Source organism: Hoplias malabaricus, chromosome 14 (assembly GCF_029633855.1).
Source record: "Hoplias malabaricus isolate fHopMal1 chromosome 14, fHopMal1.hap1, whole genome shotgun sequence".
Classification (NCBI taxonomy): Eukaryota; Metazoa; Chordata; class Actinopteri; order Characiformes; family Erythrinidae; genus Hoplias; species Hoplias malabaricus.
This window is the reverse complement of record NC_089813.1, coordinates 28,831,652-28,852,317: the sequence shown is the minus strand read 5'-3', so window position 1 is coordinate 28,852,317 and position 20,666 is coordinate 28,831,652.

The following is a 20,666-nucleotide window of genomic DNA, read 5'->3' as shown; positions in this document are numbered from 1 at the left end:
TGCTTTCTGCCCCATGAACCTTATTTCCATGTAAGCTGAATGTAAAACCTATTATAGAGACATTTATAAATGTGCAAGTAAAACAGGGGCTTGTTATCAGATGGTTAAAAAGCACTGGGTAAATGAGGTGTGCCTCAGAAAAAGCTGAGGATCAATGAGCTATTCTGGGACTCTCCATGTTCTCAATCTAGCCCCCATACAACTGCTGTCTAAGGTTACCAGCAGCACAGAGCTGGGGCTAACACAGAGAAGAGTCTTGGCTCTAATGAGGTGTGTGTGTGTGTCAGGATTCACAATCATGCATGAGTGCATCATTTATCCTTCTCTGCCTCTTCTCCAATCAAAGCTACACTGGAAAACAACTATGACCTGATGGACAATGGACAAATAGTGTACAAGCTGAATTTGAAGCTAAATTCAGAGCAGGTCTATCTTCCCTTTGGTTTGCAGGTTATGGATGGACTAATATTATCAAACTTTACCTTATATGTGAATCAGACAGACAGGAGAATAGCCGTTTTTAACATAATCCACAGAAATCCAGCACTGGGCTGAATAATGAAATTATCTTCTACTGCCCTCTAGTGGCAGTATTTCACACACAGAAAGTCAAATAGAAGTTGAACGTCAACAAACTGAATTTGTAATATGTATATATCTGTCTGACTGTCCTAGAGTCTGTTTATCGCTGCCTATCTGTCTCTGTCTATGGATATTTACCTATGTCTGTGTCTGAAGTTTGCTTCCTTGGGTTTGTACTGGGATATGAAATTTTAATGTTGTGAAACCATGTAAATAAGGCTATCTATCTATCTATCTATCTATCTATCTATCTATCTATCTATCTATCTATCTATCTATCTATTCTTCAGTTGTACTTCAGTTTACTAATGACTAATGAATATTTCCCTTTCTGCTGTGTGTGTGTGTATGTGGGTGCGTGCGTGTAAACCTTTATGTAGTGTTAGGTAGTGTCACACAGCTCCAGAGTCCAGGGGTTCTGGGTTCGCGCCCCACTTCAGGTGACTCTGAGGAGTTTGGTGTGTTCTCTGGTCCGTTTCTGCATGGGTTTCCTCCGGCTGCTCGTTTTTCATCCTACAGTCTGAAACTCCATGCTAGTAAGTGGATTGGCTACTCAAAACTGTCCATGAGTGTGATTCGCCCTGCGATCCTGGGTATGATCCTGGGTGTGTTCCTGCCTTGTGCCCAGTGACTCCGGGTAGGCTCAAAACCCTGAACTGGATAAGAGGTTATACAGACAATGAATGAATATATGGGTTTCCCACACCCTAACAAAAAGTCTCTTGAAGGGATATGTGAAAAGACGTAAACTATTTTCGTTCTACGACTTAAGTTTTAAACTACTTAACACAGCTGACTGACGTTAACTTTGTACTGTATAGCTAATGGATGGCACGGTGGCGCAGCAGGTAGTGTGGCAGTCACACAGCTCCAGGGATCTGGAGGTTGTGGGTTCATGTCCTACTCTGGGTGACTGTCTGTGAGGAGTTTGGTGTGTTCTCCCCGTGTCCGCGTGGGTTTCCTCCGGGTGCTCCGGTTTCCTCCCACAGTCCAAAAACACATGTTGGTAGAGGGATTGGTGACTCCAAAGTGTCCGTAAGTGTGAGTGAATGTGTGTGTTGCCCTGTGAAGGACTGGCGCCCCCTCCAGGGTGTATTCCTGCCTTGCGCCCAATGATTCCAGGTAGGCTCTGGACCCATCGCGACCCTGAACTGGATAAGTGGTTTCAGTTAATGAATGTATAGCTAATGTAGCTAACAATCCTGATATGGTTTGAGGCAGATGTGTTAAAAGTTTCACATTTATATAACTCATCAGCCTCATTTGACTACATTAGCTATGCAGCACCAATGCAAACATTTCTTACACTAAACACGGTTTTGTTACAATTAGAAGTTATAGCCTATAAATCTCAGATTCATTTTTAATCTCAGCTGATTCTGTTTAGCTGATTTAACGTAAACAATGTTTTGGAGGCATCTTCTAGAATATTTTCTGAAAATTACAGTGCCGTTGCTCTGTGCTATATATAGCAACATGTAGTGCATAGTTCATAGATCTATACAGCGATTGTACTTTCTGATGGTGAGAAATAAAGGAGCTGCAGGACCTTGATTAATGTTGATTCACCAGTGGCCCTCACACAAACTCGCACCCACACACACAGAAATCCATATCTGTTTCTATTTCTTATGTCCTCTCTCATCCACCATGTGACAAATGGCCATGTCCCAACGCTGCAGAGGACAGTGTGACTTATCATCCCTCTTCTGCCCTCCCTCTCCTCATGCCTCATTGCTCTATTGATTTCACTTCTCTCTCTCTAGCATATGAAGACCTCACCTGGTGTCTTCTTTAGCCTCATCATCTCTCACTAAGTCCCTGGCCTATTTTCAGGACTTACAGCCATTTAATTTTCTTAAGCTCAACACCTCTATTTTCACTGCTGTGCTAATGACAGAGACCACCATTCAAATATAGAATGTTAAGGTCAGATTTATTGTGGAATTTATGTATTTATTTATTTATTTATTTATTTATGTTTATAAGAAGTTATGAGTGGAGGTCAATAATCTCCTGACATTAAATGTTCTAATATTTTTCTACTCCAGGTTTGGAATGTCCATTTCATAATCAAATGTATGTAGTTTGAAATGACTTTTTGACAACTGGTCCAGCAGAAAAGATTCAAAATTAGGTTACATTCAAACACAGACTTTTCATATAAAGTTGTAATTTCACAGATGTGTGGTTTCTTATGAACGCAACACTATAATATTTCAAGCAAGAAAGAAATTGTGAATGTTTCAGGGATTTATTTCACTTTCACTTTTCACATGATGTCTTCCCTAGCTTCAGTAGCTTTACTACTCAGACTGTCTGGACAGAAGTCAGACAGAGAAGGTGAGGGGTTAATCTTGTTTTTTTACATTATAGCTTGCCTGCTGCTGTTTTCATGAAAACAGGTAATATTGCATTATTACAGCTATAAAGAACCTTTGCTTCAGCACCAAATTTGGTGTAAAGCACCATAAAAAAAGAATCCCAGGGTTTCTGCTGTTGATCTACAGTTTTAGGCTCCTAAAACTCCTGGTCAGCTCCTCTACTTCAAGCAGCACCGTCATTACAGGGAATGATTGTGGACATATATCTCCTGCCCAATGCTCTTGTCTCGCTTTTTGAAGTTGCGACTTATAGCCACTCCTGGGGTTGGCCTTTCTAGCGTAGAAGACACATTATGACTCAAAGGCAGTGGCCGATAATAGGCTATACATCACCAACTGTGTGATGGCGGTGCATTTGGGTGGATTCCAATTCCTAAGACCTGGTATATGGAAATCATTTGAAAGAACCATGAATCAACACTGGAGAGCAAGAAATAATGGTCGAAAAAAATGGTTCTCGAGTGCTGTAGTCTAGCCTTTTTATCTGAATTTACTCTAAAAAATATGCATTCCAAACATTTCTTTATGAATCAGATGCCACAGTAGTACAGCAATGGCCCAGAATAACCTTTCAACACGTAGTTTGTTTAAAAAGTGTTTGGAAACAGATTTTAAAGGAAGAAAGAACTCTGTTTGTCTAGGTGAGCAATGCCCTATTTGAAATGATAAGAAGGGTTTCAACATGGTTTTTTCCTTGACAAATATTTCTTGCTTTACTGATAAATATCAGTGTTATATTAGGATTAATACAAACATCTTTTTTTTTTTTTTTTTTACAAATAAAATGTTTTCATTGGAATGTCACCTGTTTTATTTTTAAATTGTTACATATTTTCTACAAATATATGGACAGTGTTAGTAATATTTATTGTACTTTATATCAGATCTTTAGAAGAAAAGTTTATATAGCATCTTATATTTGATTATCTTGTAATTTCAATAAAAGTTAAAAACTTACATCTACAAACAGGTGATTATCTTATCGTTTTTAAATTAAGAATATTCATTCAGTTTCAGAACTGTGCAAAACATTTCTATAAAAGGAAATGAGGGGTGCACTACAATGAGTGTTTTTTGTGACTTATTGCTGAGGAAGAATATCAGAGGAAGAAGCAGCTTCTGATATGGATCTTAATAAAGAATTAATAATAATAAAAATCATGGTGTCCACTGATGACCAATTAAAGGCTGCTTAACCCTCTTATATTTTTTAGTTAATAACGAACGTAGCCTCAGAATGTACTTAAATAGCTGTGTAACAGTAATAGAATCTATTATCGTCATTGGATTTAAAATCTATGCTTAGGATTAAAGCTTACACATTTCAGAGCATTTAGAAATAAACTCCACTGGGTTTTAACCATTTACAAACTCTGTTAACTATGCTGAGTGGGCCTGCACCATCAATGATGAGGAAAGGGCTTTTTAACTGTTCATACTCACCCATGAGTTGGGAAAGATTCTTCCACTAGAGGGTGCTAATAACCCCAATATAGATAAAATCATAGTGATGTTATACCCATTTCCTTTTACATTTCAGATTAGTGCCTTAGCTGCAGCAAGTCCTTGACACCTGAATGAATGATAGTTATGATGGCCGTTTCATAGCACTTTTCTAGATGCCTACAGCACCTTCATATTCTTTGAAACATTAGGGAGTTGTCTCTGTGAAGGCACTCAGCACATTCCAGCTATTATGTACACGGGGAGGAGTCTGAGCCAATTAAGTTGAAGATTAGAGGCCATACGTGGTCACGGTGGCAGTTTTTCCCAGGGCAAGCCTCAGATGTTCTTAAATGACCTCAGGACCACGACACTGAAGTTGGTTCATTATTCGCAGTTCCCGACTCCTTTGGCTCTTTATACACAGTCTCTTATTCGCAGACTGAAGTTAGCTCCTTAGAATCAAATTCAGTGAGAAGCAGTGAACGAAAGGGACTGTTCGATGTGAACAAAATGCTGCGCACATTGCTTTTAACGCTTCATGGACAAATGAATAGCACTAAATACAGAAAGTAACGAACTGTTTACGCTCACAAAACGAGCCAAAACCATGTACGAAAAACTTTCTTTCCTCCGTAACCGCTGATTATTTTGTTCATTTGATCCTAAAGGTCTCTGCAGTTATACTGCAAAATACTTTAAAGTATGTTAACACACTAATATATATATGTTATATAAAGATTTAAAATTGTTTTATTTATTAATATTGTTTTAATTGACCAGTAAACATAAAACAGAAAATAGCAGGTAGGTTAAACAGATATTTAAATATTAAACTGGGGGACTGTACTGAAGATACTATCATGTTTTACCTTCTCATTTGCAGGATGGCACCATTTATTCAGTGCAGTGTCCCCGTCACTGCTTCCGGGTTGACTGTTGGTATGGGTCACACAGTAACTCAAGGTAACTTCTAAGCAACATTCTCAAGAGTACATGGGTCAAGCAGCAAGACAATGTTCTGGAGTGGCCAAGTCCAAATCTTGACCATAATCCAATACAAATGTTGTGGTAGGACATGAAGCAATCAGTTCGTGGGAGGAAACCCACCAACATAACAGAGTTGAAGCTGTTTTGTATGGAGAATTGGCTAATATTCCACTGGGCCAATGTGCAGGATTAATCAACAATTAGTTAATTTAGTGCAATGACTTAATGGGATCATACCAGATACTAAAAGCAAAAGTTCACTCACTTTTTCCACTCACTTATGTGTAATTTTGGATCATTTTCTTCAGTAAATAAAGTACCATGTCTAATAATTGTGTCTCATTTATTATTATTATCATTTTGATTGGTTCTCCTTATCTACTTGTAGGACGTGTGAAAATCTGGTGAAGTTGTAGTTCAAATTTAGGCAGAAAATTAGAAAATATCGTCACCAACTTTAAGCACCACTGTGTAAGTTTGGTTCCTTGCTATCCAAAAGATCTAATCTGCTAACTTAATAGTGTCTGGGACTCACCACATAGTATCTGGTGCTCTCCAGGTCTTTTCAAAGGCTCCATACTACCACAAATAGTTTTCTTTAGGGCACAGTGTGAGGCATTATCTGATACTGTACATTACATATGTCTTATATGATGTTTCTCTACCCTTATCTGTCTTTCCCTATGTTCACAGTTGTACTTAACAGTTAATAAAATAATTCCCACTTCCCCTCTTTTCCCTTAGAGTCACTGCCCAGTTATATTCTCCCTGGTATAAGATGTTACTAGCAATGGAAAGTGAATGTAACTGTATCAGTAATCAGGATGTGGACTTATATATAAATGTTAGTAATCCAATGTCATAACACGTAGAACGGAAAATAGCAAAAAGAGCACTGCTGGAATAAGTACTACAGACCATGCCTGTGAGGGACTGGCCAAAGATTTGTGGACTGTTCTCTGAGAGTATATCAAATGTCTGGACTAAGTGATTTTTCTGCAGGGCTCTTAAGTGTATACCAACTGTCAGCTTTTAATTAATGTAAGCAGTATTTGAAGAAATTATACTAAGACAATGTGTTATGACAGTGGAGATATCATTCACTATTGTTGGGATAGGCCACAGCATACACTGTGTGTTCAAATTTTATTAGTAGTCACTATTCATAATTAAATAACCTACATACGTTATGGACTTAGATGTTCAATTGTTCACATGTGTAATCTGTTTAAATGTTTACACTGGAGCAGCTGTACATGAGCAAAAGGTAATAGCCAATGCTTTGTGGCTAGAAGTGTGGGCCAGAAGTCCCACAGCATTGGGCTGTGGACCCATGGAACTGCACTCTCTTGAGTGGTGGAGTAACATTCAGTACCGATGGTATGATTTGTAGTGAGGTTTGTGGACCACAACTAATCATTGTGTGTCAGTGAATTGCCGTCAATAACGTTCATTATGTTCATACGTCGACGTATATCACTATGATTGTAAATGTGAGGCAGCGGACGCCTACACCATTAAATAAGTCATCGAGAGAAGTGAATGTGCTCTGAGTATCTCTGGTTTCAGTCTAAGTCTCTTCATGTTTATCTTGTATGTGTGCAAAGGGGAGTCCTAAAGCTAGAATGCATTTGTCATGACCTGGCAGCATTTCAGGATCAGATCCTCTGCAGGAAGTCTTTTGATAACCAGACTGAAGCCAGGAGGTAGTTTCTTGTCATTCTCTGGAACTAGAGTTTTGAAATGTTCTTTAGGTTCTTGAGAGGCTCTAGACACAAAGCCCCCCTTGTCTGTGGATTTGCTATATGTGGTTTCAGTTGTCTACAGTTTACCACTGTCAACATTTTAGGTGAAAAATTCCATATATAAACACTTGCATACATTTTAATCACATGCAATTCTGAGCTGCATTTTTATTATTCATGTTGTACAGGTTATGTGTACTTATTACTGGTTATGTGTACAGGTTATGTGTACTTATGTGTATTTATTAGCCATTTCTGTGTCCAGATCAACAGCACTGTAAAATGTTTCAGTTTAATTTTACTTAATAAAAAAAGAGAAAGTGTGAAATGTTTCAGTTATGTGAAGAAATAAAAAGTCCAATGGTGAAAAAGAAACCACATTTACAAAAATTGTAAAAAAAAATATATAGTTATAATTAATAAATCAAACTTCATTTAAGTGTGTAACTATAGTATTTATTTGTGTCTTTGTTTGGCATTATCACTTGCAGATACAGGGACCTACTCCTCATCATCTATCTGGAAGAACACTGTTAAAAATAAAGGCACCAAAAGAGGCTCTTTGGAGCAATGCAAGGAGTTAACTTGTTCTATCTAAAACAACAAACAAGGGATAAAACCCAGGATCTGACTCTGGCCCAAGCTGACTGCTTTACAAAACCAGGGTCATCACTCAGAGACCCCTGCCTTTCATCTTTATATCAACCATTTGCCACACACAAACTCAAGAGTCATATCAAAACCTTGTATCTCCATCTTTGTTATTTTATATTGTTATTTTATTTATATATTATAAATAAATATATATATATATATATATATATACATATTATACCAACACGAACATTATGTTACAATTTACAATTTACTTTGGCACAGTGTAAACATCGTATGCCATTAAAAATTATTATAGATTACAAATAATAAAGAGTAAATCTTATAATTTCAGAAAAGTACATCTCACCAAATGAAGGGGGGAAAAACTCAGGAGAGTTGGAACAATGACCTAGAATAAAAATAAATATATGATTAGATTTTGTTATTCAACCAGGAAAATTTTTCACCTCACTCAAACATGTTTGACAACAAAATGGTGCAGGAATAACCCAAATTTTGTTAGAGTACCTCCTTGTGTCCACTGGAAACAAAGCAGTCATTAACATTACTGATTTGTGGCACCTTTATGTTTTAGAAGTGGAGTGTGAACTAATGAATGTCTATATTTAGTTCTTAATGCATCAGGCTGCTTGTGAAGGAATGTATTCCTCCAAGAAGGTTAGATCTGACTTCACAAGCTCAACATGTCCTTTCTAATAAAACAATAAACATAGACTAGAACTCTACAAAACTAGGGGTCACCCCTTGAAGACCCCTGCCTTTCATCCTTATATAAATCTACTGCCACACACAACCACAATACCCTGACACGTATAAAATCATGCATCATGCCAAGGTATGGTATGTTTACATGCACAAATACTAATGGTATATTTGCTATGCACAGAAACAGCAAATATAACATACTACCAAAAAATAACCTGAAAATGTCACTCTGTGTCTACCTGCATGTTTTCAAAGGATAGGCACTAAGTCTTTATTTACGCATTGCCCTCCATATGGGATGTTCCAGAGTGTTTGAAATTGAAGCCCAGCTACACAGGGGGCCTTCAGGGTCCCGGACACCAATACCCTGTGCTCCAGGGCCAGCTAGAAGAAAAAGATCACAATTGGATTAGATACCAAAATACGGCCAATGTTTGTTTTAATCAGTCTGGTGACACAGGGAGCTTTTGAAAGCACTGGGGAGAGGGAGGTTGGAGAGAGGGAGAAAGGAGGGAAGGGCAGGGGGTGGCTGGCCTGCAGGCCTGATACTGCGCTTAGAGACTGGGACCTGAGGCTCGCCGTCTGGGGGGCGACTGGCCATAGAAAGGTCACAGCCTGTGCTCCTGCATGTGCATTCAAAAAGGATCTTTGGAAAGATGCCATAGAAGAATTACTTTTGGTTCCATTGACCTTTCTGCATATGGTTCAATAAAACAGACCGTTGCAACCGTTGGACTGAAAGGTTCCATGGCATCACTTCTAGACAAAACGAGAGTCTTTTACAATGTATTAAAATTTCATAATGAATGGGCAAATATCAATGATCCAAAATCACAGAAAGTTCTATTAAGTTCCACTGAAACTTAAGAATGTATTTTTTTCTCTAGTGGCACAGGGTAAATTTTATATGAACAAACGGCCATAAAAATCAATAGCTATATCCCAATCTCAGAAAAGTACAAATTACCAACTGAAATCTGGCGAAAGGCAAAAAGAAACTAGAGCGGAAAAAGCATTTTTATTCTCTTTTTTATGTTTTCTATTTGATTCCGTGGAGGGGCTTTCAGTAGATTTCCTTAAATTCAAAAACAAATGCACTTATATGGAACCAGTTTGTCTCTGCAGAATCCTGTTTATTTTTAAGAATATTTTGTCTAGGCCTCAAATAACTGTTTAGTATGAAGAACAGGCTTTTGACAAATAGAATTATCACTAAATACAATCCTGGCACCTTATGGACAAGATATTTAACCCAAAATGTGACCACTCTGTCAACATTCCCATTAAGTGCAAGTTATTCTTTTCCCAAGAGATATTACAGTGGATAGTCAATATAAGGTAATTCGCTTGGATAAGGATGTGGAGAGTCAAAGGGAAACAAGTGAAAAAAAATTAGAGTTGGTAAACCACTATGCAAATTGTTTGCCTGATTCTGGCAAGCAAATATTTTATTTATACAAAATGGGTGTTTTGACTGGAAATTAAATAACTGTAATGTGGTCTCTGACTTTTGCATGTAACCGTAACTAGGTATTTTCTCCATCAAAAAGATATTTATCAGACATTGTATCTGCAATGAGACATTCCAGTGGGTCTGGACATGGTGCAGTAGTTGAAACATGAGGTTAAGAATCTTTTGTAGCACTTTCCTTTGGATCTGAGAGCCTGCAGTGTTTTATTCCCTTTCACACAGTGGGAAATTGGACTGATTGGCAGTTTCAGATGGTCACCAATCCCGAAGCTGATGCACAAGATAACACATAATTTTATCCATCACTGAAAGCCTTGGAGCCTCCTTGTCTTTTTTTAAAACATTCCAGTGAACTGTTCTAGTGCCTGAGGCGCTCTTATCGATATGAACAGGCCTGGTAGATAGGCTCTCCCATGACTATTTGGTGTGCTCCACTCACTTGCTGAAGCCCTGAGCTCTGGAGAAGGGATCCAGGTTCCGCTGGCTGTAACGGTATCCCTGCCTTGGAAGTGCAAATCCAGCTGCTGCAGAGCTTCAATAAATTAGATTTTCTGCAGCGCTCCAGGCATGCAGGTCTCCAGAGCGCTCGTAGCCAGCAATGTGAGGCCTTATCAATGCCAGAGAGCAGTCCCAGATCCGGCTGATCATACTTTACACTCACTGTATAACAAATATTTATCAGGATGCAAAGTTTTTGGTGCCACTGGTAACTTTACATTTACAGAATTTGCCAGGAACCCTTGTCCACTGACTTTCAGTTCTAATCATGTTACAGTGGTGGGTGAATATAGTTTTAGGAGCTGCCCAGAGTCTCTAATTGGTGTAGCATGGTGAGATTAACCAAGCAGGGGTTAGGTTCCCAGGCTTCTGTGAAAAAAGCAGAGGTGTTCTGGTGTCCTTAGACTGACCATTGTAGTGTCCAGACTTCAGCAGAAAATAAGTATTATCTTTATGTTTGCAGAGAACATATATAAAATATTAAATTATTTATAACAAATTATATCATTTATAGAGGATGTTTCCACACCATTTGCCAACTCTCTGGTTTGTTTGTGCATTGGGGACAAGTCCGGTGTTTGTACACATCCCTGGCTTGGTAAATAATAATTTTTAAAAAAATCAAGTAAGGATTTGGGTCCAAAATGGCTCAGGGTTTTTGTTTGTGTGTCAGAGGCTGATCTGTGGCCAATAAAAAAACTCAGGAAGTGTTTGGACAGTGAAGAGATGAAGATATTATTTTTGTTTTTATAGATTATTTAAGGTGGAATTGACTCTAAATTCAGGAGACTGCTAAATAAAAGTAAACACACTGAAAGTGCTACAGAACAGCTCCAATTACAAATGAGCTTCTGTGGTAAGACTTACAGAGAAGTTAAACATCAGCTGTATACACTGTATTGTAACTAACTCAATTACTCAAACATACAGTTCCACATTAAAAGATTAAAAGAGTTTTTGAATGAAAACAAATGAGGGGCAGTTTTATTTGCAGTCAGAATAGTAGATCTCTAGAATCATTAGTGTCTCTTTCTCCTCAGATATTCTTCTGAGAATCAGAGCCTCTGTAACCTCATTGTGTCACTTACTGTTACTCATTTGCCTGGGTCTAGCTCATGGTTTTGTTTTATTTATTAGTTAATTTTTCTTTCCTTAATATTTCTCTTAGGTAATCTTTGGAGGATCATCAACCCGATCTGTCAATGAGCAAATTTTAAGCAATAACAAATATCCTTCATGTTTCATGTTTTTTTTTTGTCTAATACGTTACACTGTGCAGGAGAATTGCTGGACAATGCTGATATTCCAGTGGTTCCCTAAAGAAAACTTGCCCAGTCACTTGGACAATCAGTCAAATATGGCATATTACCAGAGGTGTGCAGACAGGTTACAGAAAGGCCCAATATGCAGCACCTTGTGGTATGAGAGGAGGTATACGTCAGTATGACATCTTCAGTTTTGTTGAGCTGTGAGAAACCTGTGTGAGAATCCTCTGCTCTGGCTGGTCTTTGCTCTGGCTTTTGGGCCTGGCTCCATTGTGTAGAAAACGTTCCACCAATAAAGCATAAGAGTGATGCCGCTTTTCAATCAGCATCTGTTTCCAATAGCTCTAAGTGCTGAGGGTTTCTAAACAGTTTACGTTTCGATGCGACCAGTATGTAACTCAAGGTCAACCGCTGTCTTTTAGAGTGAGCCGGATTCAGACAACATGCAAGTAATGTTCCTCAGTTCAGCCCTGTGATCTGTTTCCCTCAGTCACGCCAGCTTTCACTGACTGACTCTCTCTCTCTCTCTCTCTCTTTCTCTCTCTCTCTCTCTCTCTTTCTCTCTCTCTCTCTCTCTCTCTCTCTCTCTCTCTCTCTCTGGAGAAGTCTTCCTCAGCGATGTGCAAAGTCTCTGCCTGATTAGTGTTTGGCCTGTGTAGTCCTCTCTTCACAAATGCACACAATGTCATGCATTCTTGTTTTACTTCTGAGGTTTCTGCTAAAAGCTATTTGCTCTCTTGCAGTCTGTTTCAGTGCACATTGTAGAGATGTAACCCAATATGAATAAATTATTGACTAATGCTTTCAAGAGACTTCAGTAGAAATAGAAATCGGGTACATGTCACAGGCCTTTATTTTAACGTTGTTGAAAGATTAAACCATTAATTGCCCTGAATCTCATTATTTCATACACACTTAAAAATGATGGTTCTGCAAGGGTTCTTTATTAAAAGAAATAGTTTTATATAGAACCCTGAGCACTTGAAGAATCTTTTGAATGTTCTTTACATAATGAAAGTGTTCTTCAGATTGATGGAGTATATGTTATAGATATTTTTTATATAGCACCTTTTAGAAAAGGGTTCTACATTGCACCAAAAACATTTCCTCTATTGTCATGATGTCAAGCTTGTAACTATAGTAGAACTGTTTTCGGCTAGACAGAGATAGAGTTAATGATATCAAAAAGCTGGGGATACAGATACATTTTTTTACATTTTTTTTTATTAAAAAACACCTTTATTTTAAAACACTGTAAGACATTCTGGTTTCTACAATGAATATTGCAAATGCAGATGTATATAGGATTTAAAATGTGTTAAAATTTTTGATGTGTTCCCCTAGTGGCTGAGTGGGTTTCCTCCCACAGTCCAAATCCCACGTCCCTAAGTCAACTGGCTGTGGGGGACTGTCCCCCCTGGTTATGTTCCTCCCTGCACCAAATTATTCTGGATGCACTGTGATCCAGATAAAGCAGTTGCCAAAGATGAATGAATTAATATTTTCACTTCCCCCTTGACAAACTAACACTAGCTCTGAATTAAAGGAATGACAAAACTACTACAATGTCTATTCAAAGTGTTTGCTCTCATGAGATCATTTCATTGATTTGGTAGGAAACACACTTCATGCAATCACCACTGTGTTGTTTGACCATGTGAATGATTATTGGAGTACACACAGGTTTACTAAGATGCTTCATTGTGTTTATCTGGGAGCTATGTCAGGACTAAAGTGCTTAAACAGATACAGATCAAGGTATTGTCTTACATCGTTCATGAGGATGTGTAGCCTTTGTAAAAGCATAAAGCTGCAGTCTTGTGGATATCCAAATCTGATGCTTGGGGAGGAGAGAAGTGAACATATATGAAAGGTTGTATTATGGTTGGTGTCTGGGTGGCTGAGTGAAAGGTCATGTTGAGCAGACTAGCCCTCAGGGCGTCAGGATGAGGATGGGCTGCAGGGCCAAGTGAAGATGACCCTTACTGTCCTTACACAGCTTGGCTTACACAGCTGCTCCTCATCCTGCTGACCCCTGCCCACGCCCTGCCACTTTCTTGTGCCTACTGCCACAGACAACAGCCGAAGGCTGAAGACTGAGCACTCTTACACATGAAGACTTATTCTGTTTTATATTAGATTATACAGTGTATAAATGAGTATCCATGGCAGTCTTCCAGAGAAGATGGAAAATTTAATGCAGAGTTTTATCGTAATGATTTTCAATGTTTAGGTGCGTAACATGGCAAACAATTTATTAAATGTATTTTAATAAATATAAATATATAATAATAATATAAATATATTAAAGATGCAGTTCTGTGTTCTAGAGAAACAGGCTGTGTTTGTAACTAAACACTTTATTACTGCTTCTAAATCAAGCTAGAATAAGTTACATAGCATTATTAAATAATGACAATGCCTGGTGCTTGATATTTTTGTTTTTTTAGATTTAAATCCATTAATGGTGGAAAAGTGGAACCATTTGACATTAAATCACTCTGAAAGAGATTCCAAAAGACATCTGAATTATGCAGAACCTTTTGAAAACACGGTGGAGTTTCTCTTTAATATGCAATAAATACTCATTTAATAAGAAGAATATCTGTATCTATTTATGTGACTAAATAGATCATACTAAATATCTAATTTAGTATTAAAACCTGTATGCTTAAACTGAATTTAAATAGACTCACAGGAATGATATGTGAATTCAGTTCATATTTATGGGTATAGTATGAGCTTATTTGCAGTTACCTTAAGCAGTTTATACAGCCCAGTTGCATTAATAGTTAATCTCATTGATTTAAATAAAAAACCTATTTCCAAAAATATTGGATATTGTGTAAAATGTAAAAAGCAAAATACAATGGTGTGCAAATCACCTAAACACTATATTTAATAGAAAATATAGCATTAAGACACCATTTTAAATGTTGTAACTAAGAAAGCTTATTATTTATTTATTAAAATATGGAAAATTTGAATTTGATGCCAGCAACATGTTGCAAAATTTTGGACAGGTGCATATTTACCACTGTATTCATCACCTCTTCTGATAACATCACTTTGTAAACCTTTGGGAACTGAGGAGACCAACTGCTCTAGTTCTGAAAGGGAAATATTTCCCATTCTGACTTGTTATAGGATTTCATCTGCTAAAGTGTTTGGTGTCTCCATTACAGCATTTTTTTATTTTATAATGCACCAGTTGTTCAGCATTAACAGTGCCTCCACCAATGTACAAGTTACTCATGCCATGTGCAAAAAATTTACCCCATACCATCACAGATGCCGGCTCTTGGACTGTGCGCTTATAAAAACCGGATGGTCCCTCTCGTCTTTAGCCCAGAGGATATGGCATTCATAATTTCCAAAAAAGAATTTTAAATTTTGATTTGTTGGTCCACAAGACATTTTTTCACTTTGCCTTAGTCCATCTTAAATAAGCTCCAGCCAGGAGGAACATTTCTGGATCCTGTTTATATACAGTTTCTTCTTTGCCTTTGTGAGTTTTAACTTTCATTTGTGAATGCGGCGATGAACTATTTTCACAAACACTGGTTTTGGGAAGTGTTTCTGAAACCCTGTAGCAATTTCCTCTAGAGAATCACGTCTGATTTTAATTCATTGCCACCTTAGGGCCCAAAAACCACAGCCAGCCAATATTAGTTTTGGGCCTTGTGACTTGCATAAAGAGATTTCTCCAGGTTCCCTTTTAATAATATTATGTACTGTAGATAATTAAACCCCCAAGTTCTTTACAGTGGAAGTTGAGAAACATTATTCTTTCACAATTTGCCCATGCAGTTTTTCACAGAGGGGTGAACCCTTTTCCATCTTTCTGAAAGACTCAGCCTCACCCATTCAAACCCATTCGTGTAACTGACCTGTTGCTAATTTTGTTGCTTCATTTCCACTTCGTTAAAACATGTTGCTGGCCTCAAATTCAAATGGGTATATATTTAAAAAAATAATCATAGTACAATTCTCATGTTTGACATATAGTCTTTGTACTATTTTAAGTTAAATATTGGGTTTAAATTATTTGCAACTGATCAATGCATCACCTGATCCTGGAAATGGGATTTTGAAATATTTAACTATGGAGCAGTCACTATGGAGGTGGTGGATTCAAGTCTGGCTCCAGGTGACTGTCTGTGAGGAGTGTGGTGTGTTCTCCCCGTGTCTGTGTGGGTTTCCTCTGCATGTTCCAGTTTCCTCCCACCGTCCAAAAACAGACGTTGGCAGATGGATTGGCAACTCACACCATACGCATGAACGAATGATATGACAATGAATGAATGAATGAACTATGGAGCATACTAACTATATATTGAAGGCATAGTTTGGAGAAAGACATTTGCATTGTTTAAGCTTGTTTAAGATGAAAACAGGCCTCAGTCCTCAAGTATAATTCTGCACTATATCCACCTGTAACTCAACTCAGCTGGAAACACTGAAACTGCTGGAAATTGTAAAAGATAGAATATCCATTTACATCACTTCAGGCTTTTGGCTAAAGCTCCTCAGGTTCAGACTTATAAAATGTGCCAAGGCCAAATGTGCATGGTCTACTATCTACTCCACTCAGGTCTAAAAACCAGTCCTAAATGTTTTGAACCACAGCCGCCCATGTGACATTCTCTGAGCTGACACAGATGTAAACATGCATTAAAGTTAAGTACAATTCCACTGGAAATTTTACACTTCCAGATCATGGTTTAGATCCAGTATGATGATTTTTAGTACATACGTTTTGCCTCTTCTCCCTTAAACCTTGCTTATAGCAGCTATGAAAACCATAATGTATTCTTATTTTCAACTCACAATTTATTATTGTTCAGAATCTGCCAAATTTCTGCCAGAAGAAATGAGCAGTACTTTTAAAGTATATGGTTGGAATAAAATCACAGGACTATTAAAAATATATTTTGTTCTTAAGCTTTTTTTCTTTTCTTTTTTTTGGTTTCCTGAATATTTTCAAATTATAATACAGTCTCTTCAACCCAAGTATATTTGTGTATTATTTCAGACCAAATCGGTCCTAAAGAGAAGAATAAAACTTTACAGACTTCAGTTCCTACGCTGGTAGGTGCTAGATATTAATGCTGCTGGAACAAAACCATGTTTCTCCAAAATAATTAAATTACAGGACAACAAAGTCCTGTATGTTCCAAATGTCACTATGAAGCATTTCTACTGTTAGTGTAACTGTTAAAATTTGGATAAAGTGGATCATTCACGCTGTTCCAACTCACCATTGCTATATATATTGCAAGGCTATATAACTCCAGAGAATACAGTTCCACTGCTGGGGATGTATACCCCTTTGCCCAATACTATAAAATATACATCAGTAAAATATATCATAAAATAATACTACTATTATCAGCCTAGCAGAAGCCCGACATCCTAATGTGTGAACACATTTTCAGTGCAGGCTATAATTAGACTGAGGCTGGTGAATCACTGCACAAACCTCTAAAACTCTAAAAAAGCCTCTGTAGACCACACATGACTTACCAAACAAATTGCTGAAAAGACCTCATGCCAGTAGCTGAATCTATTAAGCTAAATGGGGGAAATATATATAAATAAAGTGTTAAAAATTACTAGTTGTATAGTTTTTTTTTTTTCAGCACCAGGAAAATACAGAAACATACAGAGTACTTTATAAAAGTCTCAGCATGTATTAAACTATCATATAAAACATTGTTTATTATAGCTTCTGATCTAAGTGGGATACTTTCTATATACTATATACTTACACCTTATATATAGAGAGAATATTAATATTGTATATTATATATAATATTTTGTACTTATGGTACAATGTATATTTTATATTATTTCCTAATATGCCAAACATGGTCATTAAACATAGAATTATGTGTGTGTGTGTGTGTGTGTGTGTGTGTTTAGAACTGTGTTCAGAACTGTGTATAGTTATGTTTGCATAATTATGTTTTCACATCCACAAACAAAAATATGAACATTATAAAAATGCTTTGGTACCACAAACACAAAAATTAAATAGTAAGTAATTAAACTTTAAGAAAATATTGTAAGAATCCATTATATATCTGTTCTCTTTTGTTTATAATGACAATTGGTAACAAAATAGTACCAGGACTGCATTCAGTTTATCCAGCAAGAGGATGCTAATGGTAGAGGTGTTGGAGAAGCTGCTGGCTCCTCACACTGGAGGTCCCAAAGTGGAAAAGATGTAAACTGGGGGTCTGAGCCAGCTCTCCGGAGGTTTAGTTCTATCTGCAGAGAGGTTCCTGGCCTCAGGCTCCAGCTAATGAAAATCCTATGGCAGAGCATCCGCGCTCCAGAAACGTCTTCATGGTCATTGTGCGACCACTTCTAATTTAATCAGAGCCATAGGTCACAGGGATGCTTTGCCACTGGTTCCCCATCCACTATAAACACATTTAGGGGTTATTTATTTTTAGCAATGGCGTGCGTTCACAGCAGTCAGGTCAGTTGATACCCAGATGGTTTTGCTGAGGCATCAGTTTATGGATTCCTGCAGTTTGGGAGGAGGTAAGGGAGGGAACTTCAGTTTGTCACAGATTAGAGTTAGTTTTACTTATAGGAATGAACGATAGCTAGCTATATGCTTGTTTCTGGTAGCTATAAGGTTTCATTTGCATTTCCAAGAACATGGGAGTTGGCGTTAATCCATGCTGATGGATGGATGAATCAAAAGATGGCAGATGGATTTATGACTCAGAAGCCATTTCTTTCACTTACAATCCTTAGTTACCTTGGGTCACAGTTCATGTTCTTTGCTGTTGTACTTAGACTGATGAGTAAGGAATACTCATATTCTGTAGGAATAGAAATATATCTGTTAAACTTTGCAAACAAGTCCAACTGTGTCCAGCTGATTTAAACACATTAGGTTAGGCACACTGATCATATCATATAGTGTGACTGAGTCTCACTGAGCCTTTTGTGACTGAGCGTGGGGTCATCAAGAGGACAGTCACCCCATTTTCACCCAACACTCTCACCCCCTCCCACACGCAAACACACATACACACTGCTTCTTCCTAGGTTTCTCAGAAACAAACTTGGAATAAAGCTGCTTCCCAGACTGCCTCTGTGCTCTCTTATGACCCAGGGGTGTTCAGCTGTCAGTCAAAGCCTCAGCTGGTCAACAGGCCGGACAGCAAAAGAGAGAGGGAAAGAGAAAAAGCCTTCAGAGGACGAGCCATCCCCTTTTGCTTGGGATCATGTCTCTACATTCAGGGCATGTAATCTAATTACTGCCCTTCCCTTTCCTCCTGCACATTTTAATGCAAACCTCAGGTTGGCTGTAGCATTTGGATGCATTGATGGAACAAAGATCTCCACATATGTTAAGAGTGTGTACGAACCAATTTGTTGAAAGCACACATTGCTTCATTGTTCACACAAAACTGGTTAAAACGGTGTGTGTCTAGTGAAGAACGTCATGATCCAGAGTTTAGATTCTTTAACCTGATCATTCATGTATTTCAATATTTCTCTGTGTCTCACTGTGGCAACAATTTAAAAGAAAATTCATCTGTCCATGTGCTGACCACAAATGTATTTTTCACCATAGTAACTGTTGTGAGGTTGGAGAAACTTTACAGAACATTGGGTAAAATTCCAGTAAACCAACTGAGTAAATGATGTTTCGCTGAATTTTCTGTAGTCTCAATTTCTGTAGCATCTTTAGCACAGAGGAATATGCTATATTTCATATATTATTTAAACATCGTCACTGAAGCAATTGAAGCACCTTATGTAGCTGTCCTTATATGAGTGAATACTGTATGTGGGACATAGCATTACTTTTAACTCATAATTATCATTGAGTATATATGAGTGAGAGAGTGTGTGTGTGTATGTGTGTGTGTATGTGTGTGTGTGTGTGTGAGAGAGTGATTTGCAAGTCATTTCCGTAAGGTGATTGTCATAAAATCAAAACAACGCTCACATATGAGTAGAACACGATGTGTCTGTAGTACGTGTAGCTCAGTAAGACATTTCTACATGACTGATGATTTTAAACAAATATTAACCTATTTAAGTATTTACTTTTATTCTTTTTGTAAAGATGGTGATGGGCATAACTGTAACCCTTCAAATAGCCTCAGGTGTTGATTTGCTCTGTGTCGTCATTAACACACAGAGGAAAAGAAAGTGAGAGGATGTAAGCAGGCTGAACCCGGAGGGCTGCAACATGAGAGTTAAAAGGTTTAGAGGGACTTACCTTTGACTCTGATTACCTGCATCATACTGCAGTGAGAGAGAGAGAGAGAGAGAGAGAGAGAGAGAGAGAGAGAGAGAGAGAGAGAGAGAGAGAGAGAGAGAGAGAGAGAGAGAGAGAGAGAGAGAGAGCACAGACTGGACTGATTTCCTGTGCAGGGTCATGTCAGGGACAGGAGCCTCGGGATCAGAAAGCTAAGTGAGAGTCAGTCGCTTGATCACTTGTTTCAGGCCCAAAGCAAAGCTGCCAGAGAAAGTGTTCCCTCTGCAGTAGTTCTTTCATTTTCAGGTGGAGTTATGAATTGTTTTCCTTTCTGCAATTAGCAGAGACAGCAACATTACACTTTTGGAAATAAAGCATGTTTGTAGATCATTCTGAGGCACCAAATTTTAAAAGTATTAATACATTGATCATTTCCAGTAAAAATTATTTAGTATAGTATATGTTTATCCAGCATTAGCTGAAAAATTATAACAACAGACCTATAACAAAATTAAGTGCATTAATAATAATAATATTAATAATAATAATAATAATAATAATAATAATAATAATAATAATAATAATAATAAATTATATTTAACATGGACTCATGGATGTATTTTCTGTTTCTGAAGGAAGAGGTCTGGGGTGATCAGTCCATTGATCTGGTAACACCAGTAGCATTTGTTATATGCATATTTTTCTGTTTCACAGTAAAAGCTTTTTGACAGC